At 36.7% G+C, this 7,775-nt stretch overlaps 1 pseudogene; it reads left to right on the top strand.

The window, feature by feature from the left end:
- Positions 1-744: 744 nt before the first annotated feature.
- On the top strand, positions 745-3,336 carry LOC112928087 (polypeptide N-acetylgalactosaminyltransferase 11-like; annotated as a pseudogene).
- The last annotated feature ends 4,439 nt before the right edge of the window (positions 3,337-7,775 follow it).

Here is a 7,775-nt window from a genome sequence, read left to right as displayed (position 1 = left end):
AGATGCCTTTACATCGTACTGAGTTCCTAGTTAATCTTCCCAGTCCTGTAAAATTCACATGTGCCAGTGCTCTAGATAGAAATGACATACATTCTTTCAATTTTGGAAACTGAGCTTTTTCTCATAGACTCAAGGGGATAATCCCACATTTTAAAGATAGATTTTAAAATATTGAAAGCTATAAAGATTAGAGTAGCTCTTCAAAAATTCCCTAAAAAGCACATTATGCAGTAATAATGTACACTGTCTTAAAACTATATATGCTTTAAATTTCAAAGATGAAGTCAAGAATAATTTTAAGTGAATTTATAGATACATATTAATCATGATACTGGAGTTATCTTAAAATACGTGCACAGATATGAATGTATACGTATAGAAACCAAAATGTACACATATAAACAGAAGTACCATTACCTGTGTGTTCATTACTGATAATAGCTCACCAAAAGTAATCAACACTTTGAGATCTTACTGCATGCCAAAGATGATCATTGCAAATATTAGCTTCTTTATCCTTCCAGCAACTCTGAGGTAGATCATATTTTTTTTTTACATTTTTCAATTACTTTATATAGCCAACACAAATAAAATCCCAAAGGCGTCTCAAAATAAACCAAAAGCTTACTGTTCAATTTAAGTCAAGAAATTGTTTATTTAGCACCTTCTATCTGCTAATCAGTATGCCACATGCTTAAACACAATGCTTTACTTCTGCATAAGAAAAGATATATTCATGCAGTCATGGTCATCAAAGGAGCTGTTTGGCCTCAAGGTAAATACCAGTTTCATGTTAGAAGACAGAAACCAAACTATAAAAAATAATCCAAAAGGGAGATTTTCAGGTTCTAAAAAAAAAAAAAAATAGCGAGTTACCAATGGAGCACTGTTATTTTTCTTTATTCTTCTCCTTTTCTGTCTTGCTTTCACTTAGGACTTGGATCTTTTTTTTTTTTTTTTTTTTTTTTTTTTCAAATAATCCTCCATTCACTTCAAACTGGAATGGAGAGACATGGAACTGTTCAAACTTCTTCTTTGCTATTTCCCAAGACCTGCTCTTAAACTCATGTTTAATTAAACTAAATTAATTAATAATTTATATATTGAGAGACAGAGTACACATGGGCATGCAAGTGGGAGGGCAGGGCAGAGGGAGAGGGAGAGAGAGAATCTCAAGCTGACTCCCTGCTGAGTGCAGAGCTGAATGCAGAGCCCCACACAGGACTCAATTGCAGAAGCTTGAGATCATGATTTAAGCTGAAATCAAGAGTCTGACATCTAACCAACTGAGCTATCCAGGTACCCCAAAATTCTTATTTAATTTTAAAAGCCTGGCTAATTTCTTTGAGAGACAGAGAGAGAAAGGGAGAAGAAATAATGGGGGTGCAAGACCCCAGGTCCTGGTGGCTGCCAATGTGTCCTATGCCTGTAGGAAATTGGACTGCTCACCTTCCCAGGGCCGCTCTCACCTGGTTCCTCCATCTGACCTGGGCTAAGGTGGAGAGGTAGGGTGCCACGGCCAGAGTCTCTGAAGGCCTAATCCTGGGCTGCTGGTTTTCAGAGTCATACTGTATCCTTTTGGGGTCTTCAACATGAGGACCACATGGGCTACCTAGAGGTAAATCCCACAGAAGTATCCCCACTGCCACCCCCCAAATGCATCTGGGAGATTCTCACTCTCACATTGGTCCACAATCAGCCTTCAGCCCTTGTTTCTGGCTTCAGCAGCTTCTGCTCCAAGAAATTGAAAAAGTCCTTTCAGCTGTGCTAGATATACAACACTAAGTGTAACTGTTCAATATTTCTGTTCAGGTGCCTTTTTACATCTGTGACCTGGATGGTTTTGCTTTTTGTTTATTTCAACTTCAGTCAAATGATTCAGTTCCTTAAGAATGTGCCTATAAAGGGGTCTGGGCCCTATGGATAATTCCCTAAAATATTCTATCCCTGTTTCATGCAAGCGCCAAGTCCAGTGTTAGAGTCATAGTTCAAAGCAGACAAAACTGATATGATAATCATGTTGACGATACAGTAAAAATGTTAAATTCTCTTCTAAATTGGATATAATTTATGGGGTGCCTGGGTGGCTCAGTCAGTTGTGCATCTGCCTTCAGCTTAGGTCATGATCTCAGGGTCCTGAGATTGAGCCCCACATCGGGCTCCCTGCTCAGTGGGGAGCCTGCTTCTCCCTCTTCTTCTGCCTCTCCCCCATCATGCTCATACTTGCATGTGCTCTCCCTCTCTCTCTGTCTCTTAAATAAATAAATAAAAATTTAAAAGATTAAAAAAAAACTAAGTTGGATATAATTTTTAATGAAAGTAATCACAAATTGAGAGACTTAGGTTCTCAGATACATACTTTAATATCTAACTGCTTGGCCTACCATGAAGGTTTGCCAGACTTAAGGAATGCAGTATGTAAAGAAAAGTCTATCTGGTCAAGTAGACTGTGCAAGACAGTGCACAGTCATAGATAGCATACCAGCATGTCATCTTCATGAAATCGCCTCCATGAATAATGATAGTGACTTTGATGATTTGAAAGGAGAGCTGGATAAATATGTCCCCAAATACCCTGTTGGAAATGTTAAAGTAGTAGGAAATACAAAGTGTGAGGGATTGATTCAAGGAAGAATGATTGGAGCAACCCATGCTATAGGAAAAGTTCTGGTCTTGTTAGATAGCTCCTGTGAAATGAATGTGCTATAATTGCAACCCTTGCTGGCTGTCATCTAGGAGTCCTGGCAGACCATGGCTTGCCCACCAACTGATATTATCAGTGCAGATATGCTTGTCTACAGCTTGTTGTCCTGTCTGGTACAGGGAGGGTTCAGCTGGGGCTCCACTTCAGATGGGATGTGATTCCTCTTTCTGAGCTACGAGGACCAGATGGAAATAATATACCAGTAAAGTCTCCCACTATGACTGGAGGATTGTTTGCCTTGAATAGACACTATTTCAAATATTGGGCAGTATGACAGGAGCATGTAAATATGGGGATGAGAAGAGTAAGAAATACCACTTAGGATCTGAATGTGTGGTGGTAAGCTCCTCATTGTTCCTTGCTCTACAGTAGCACATGTTTTCTAAAAAATGCAACCATATGCATCTTCTAAAGGTTAGGACACTAGGATATATAACTCTTTGAGGCTGGCACATGCTTGGTTGAATGAATATAAGGAGCATTATTTTTCCGTAAGACCTGATCTGAAGACCAATTGGTATTGGTATTGTGGAAATACCAATGAGTTTATTGAAATGAAGAAGAAATTGGGTTATAAATCAATTAAATGGTATCCAGATAATAATTATTCAGAAGTGCAAATATCTACATAAGAACAATGTGGAAGGAGGCACAATTAAGGAGAAGAAAAACCAGTTAAAAAACTATTACATAGGGCAGCCCCGGTGGCTCAGCAGTTTAGCGCCAATTTCAACCCAGGGTGTGATCCTGGAGACCTGAGATCGAGTCCCATGTCAGGCTCCCTGCATGGAGCCTGCTTCTCTCTCTGCCTCTCTCTCTCTCTCTCTGTGTGTGTCTCTAATAAATAAATAAAATCTTAAAAAAAAAAAAGAAAAGAAAGAAACTATTTACATAGCCCAGAGGAAAACCACAAGAGACCTGAGGAAGGTTTGAACTAAGGCAGGGTTTGATTATCTTACGTATTGCATATTGGATTTTTTTGTTTGGAAAGTAGTATATAAATGCATTAAAAATAAATAAATAAATAAATGATTCTAGTTTCATCCATTGCTTCATACCCATTAGCGCTTTATTTATCATGTGTAAAAAAGTTTAGCAAACCCTAAATTTATTTATTCAAAGATAAATAAGACTGACCTTATTTCCCCCAAAGAGCATACAGTATACCATAGGAAACAAACAAATGTTAATGCTGTTATTCATTCATTCATTACAAGTCAAGGTGAAGGAGAGAAGTTAAAGGATGACTCCGAAAGGATGGGAAGAAATATGGACATCACCAAAGCTGATAGGAGGGTTGGGAGCACAGCTGGCAAGGGAAATGGTAAATTAAAAGACTGAAAAATAAAACACAAATTCTGTGATGCATTAAAAATGTTTTTATGAAGAAATAAATATCTCTTCCCTTATAAGATTATTCTAATTTACAGCTATGGAAGCTATCAAAGCTGAAGATAAAGATTTCCATGTTATCTCAATGTGATGTGAATGTGATGTCACATTTTACCACAAGACAGAATGAAATAAAAAGATGTACTTTGAGTTTGTGATGTAATGAGGGACTGATTTAGACTTCATTGTGTATGACCTTGCATAAATCACTTCACTTTTGGTTCCCAATTTGTTCTTCAATAAAATTAGGAAATAAAGTGAATTTTCAGCAAAACTAATATGTGTTCTGAGTGAATTCCATCTTTTTCTTGGTGCCAATCTCCCTGTCTCCACCAAACTTTGAGAATATTCATGTAACAAACAACAAGATAATTGGCAAGGTCAATACACAGTTTTTTTAATGCCCATTTGCTATGGAGTTACTCACTGATGGGATCATGTTACACTGGAAAAAGATCATCCCTAAACAACCCCAAAAGGGTTCTTTCTCTAAGCCGGCAGAGCCATCTTATTTCCATTTCACCTATAACTGGGTGACATCTGTGTGGAAATCCAAGGGACAGCCCCATGAAAGTCTCCATCGGTCATTGCATTGGAATCTGCTCTGCATCCCCATGACAATGTCTACCATGTTTGGTGTTCTTAATAAGAGTTGCAGTCAGTTTCTAATATGTGGAACAGCAGTAAGTGCTGAAGATGCAATACTCTGCCTTACACAGAATAGGTGCTGATATATATATTTTTTAATTTAAATTCATTTGTTTATACTAAATGTTAAGGATTATTTTAGCAGTGCCTAGCATGTGATTCTGTGTTAAAGAATGCTAAAGATCCTCTGGGTGTTGCTCACACAACAAACACTCTAAGATTGAATAAGAACTTTCGTAAACATGAAAAAGAAAAATGACAGAGGGTTTTTAGCATCTTTTGATCAAACTAAAAAAAAAAATAAAGCAGCATGGGTCACTGACTATAAATGTGTGTTAAATTAACATCTTCTAATCATCTTCTAATCATCATCTTCTAATTAGGTAATACTGTAGTAGTGTAAGTCCTGGTTACCAATTCAGAAGAATGCATTTTAGGGCATGGCAGTAGATTATAATAGAAAAAGATGGGCCAAATCAAATTTGAAAATAAGGAAAGTGAAGTCGAATATAGGTGAACTTTTTTGAATGAGATGGATGAACATCTCTGAATGAAATATTCAAGACTGTAGCAAACTGCTTCCCGAGGGAAACAAGAAAATTCAATTTCATGAGAAAATTAAAATGAGAATCAAAAGTCTCTACAAGACACACACATGTACACACCCAAATACACAAATACACACTTATATTTGTGTTTAGCAAAAACAAGTAGATTACTAGCTAAGCTGATAGATCTTTTACATCTGTATGTCTTTTTCTTCATTTTCATAAATCACTGTAATTTTATAATCATTGTCCCAATCATTATTTCTGAACTAAGTTTGCATTTTTTTCTTTTAAAATCATCTGCCTTATTTCCTTATCTCCTCCAAACCTAAAGTAAGTGTAGATGTTGTATATTTTTGAATAATTTATCATGTTGAGGAGCTGCACAAGTATAAGTAACAGATTTAAAACCACAATTGACAGAGAGGGCACTCTGCAATGACAGGCTCTAGAGTCCAGAATTTTAAAGAGTTTTATTCAATTCTAAAAACCTTGTTTCCCTTCGTTTCCAATTAAACAGAATTATTTAAATAAATCTACTCATCTTTGTTTTGAATATTGGCATTAATTATATGGTGAGATAGCACATACCTAATTTTCTGTCATCCTCTAACATTCTTTTATGATATGATATCTGTGTTTGATATTAAAGGGACCGAGGTATTGAAAATGAGGAAGTAACTTGTCCAAGCTTATACAGCTAGCAAACAATGGAGTTAAGATGGAAAATTTTGACTCTAAAGCCTGCCTCTCAACCACTACTCCAAAAACTTGTAGTCAATTCTTAAATACTTCAACCATGCAATGTATACTTTAGATAAATACGTAGCTTTCTCCAAAATGGTACTAGACTTTCACAGAAGATGCCTATAGGTCTCAGAAAATTATGGTAGATGTCAGTTAACTTCAGGGTGATACTTTATGACAAGAAAGGTAGCAGAGAAAAAAATTACAATTGACATACCCCATATACTTACGGCCAATGAAGAACAGTCTTTTACTGTTCATGAACACTATCTACTTGACCAAACTTGAGTCAAGCAGCTTTGAGTTTTCTTCTTGATTAGGCCTCAGTCTCAGCCCCATCCTTGCCAGGCCTGCATAGCCCAGTTCCAGCAAGAATTCTACTAAGTCAGTTTAGAAAGAAGCCTCCACTCTTGAATACCTGATCATTCTCAATATCTGATCAAGTTCCTCATGTCTACCATCTCCCCCCTACACAAAGCCCCTGCCAAGCTATATCTGTTCACTCAGGCCTGTCCTCATCAAGAATCCTGCTAGGTCAGATTAGCAAGAATGCCCCTAATCTTTGATGCCTCTTCTCAGTAGTTTTCCATTCACCAACCACCTCCCCCCACAAACACGCACCCACCTACAAATCATCTCTTGCCCTTAAATTCAGAATTGAGCCCAGTTCTATACTGAGGTCTCTTTCCCTTATTATAACAGTCCCTGAATCAAATCTGTTTTTACTGCTTTAACTACTTTCAGGCTCTGTTTGTTGTTGTTGTTGTTGTTGTTGTTGTTGTTGTTGTTTTTAACTTTGATACCATACACATGCCAGACAGAGAAGCATGAGGAAGGAAAGGAATGAGTTTTGAAGATAACGGCAATTTTTAAAAACCCACACTTTTTCTGCCTATATTTAAAGGACTCTTTGCAAAGAAGTTTTTTAGAATATGATCATTTGGTTCAAATACTGGCATAGAAGCTGTGTTTATTTGCTTTGGCAATATTTCTAAACTCAAGGGAGGAATGTGAGAGTTTACTTAACTTCTTCAAAATATCAACTTTGCCAGGCAGTGATGGACTACATCTTTTAATCTACAAGTGGGCGCTCTCCTACTGAAAAATTAGAGAATCAACCTGAAGCATGCTTTGCAGCTATTCCTTCCCACCAGTACTCCAGTACTTTGATTAAGATTTGCTGTGGCTAAAATAATGCCCTTATCGTCTTGTTTACTAGCTGTTTCTGAGTAGGAAATATCTTTGGAGAAGAAAAAAAAAAAAAAAAAACAGTTTGATCCACAATCCCTTCTCCATGGGGTAAACCAGTTATCAGTTTATCAGTGATAGCATTCTTATGGAGTGAGATGGTATTGTTCGAAACTGCATTTCATGAAGCAGTCATAAAGGACTGAAATATTATCAAGTGAGCACTTTGAATACTGGAATAACAAAAGCAGAGTTTATCTTTCTTTTAATAAAAGTCTGTTTGCCTTCTCTTGTGTACTAAAGAAATCATTTACATCAACTGCAGTAAAACAATCACAACAAAACACCACTTAACAGCAGGTACCGGATGGACAAATTTCCACCATCAAAGTTAGCCCTTTTGTAAAGGAAAATGTATATAACTTGTAACTTTATAGTTTTAGAATTCTTGTAATGTATGACAATTATAATTTTTGCAGGTCAAGAAAAGCCCCTTCCCTTCACTCCTACTAAAATGCTCTTAAAATAAGTCTCTGTGTTTTTTCAAT

Source organism: Vulpes vulpes, chromosome 6 (assembly GCF_048418805.1).
Source record: "Vulpes vulpes isolate BD-2025 chromosome 6, VulVul3, whole genome shotgun sequence".
Lineage (NCBI taxonomy): Eukaryota > Metazoa > Chordata > Mammalia > Carnivora > Canidae > Vulpes > Vulpes vulpes.
This window is presented reverse-complemented; position numbering and strand designations above follow the sequence as displayed.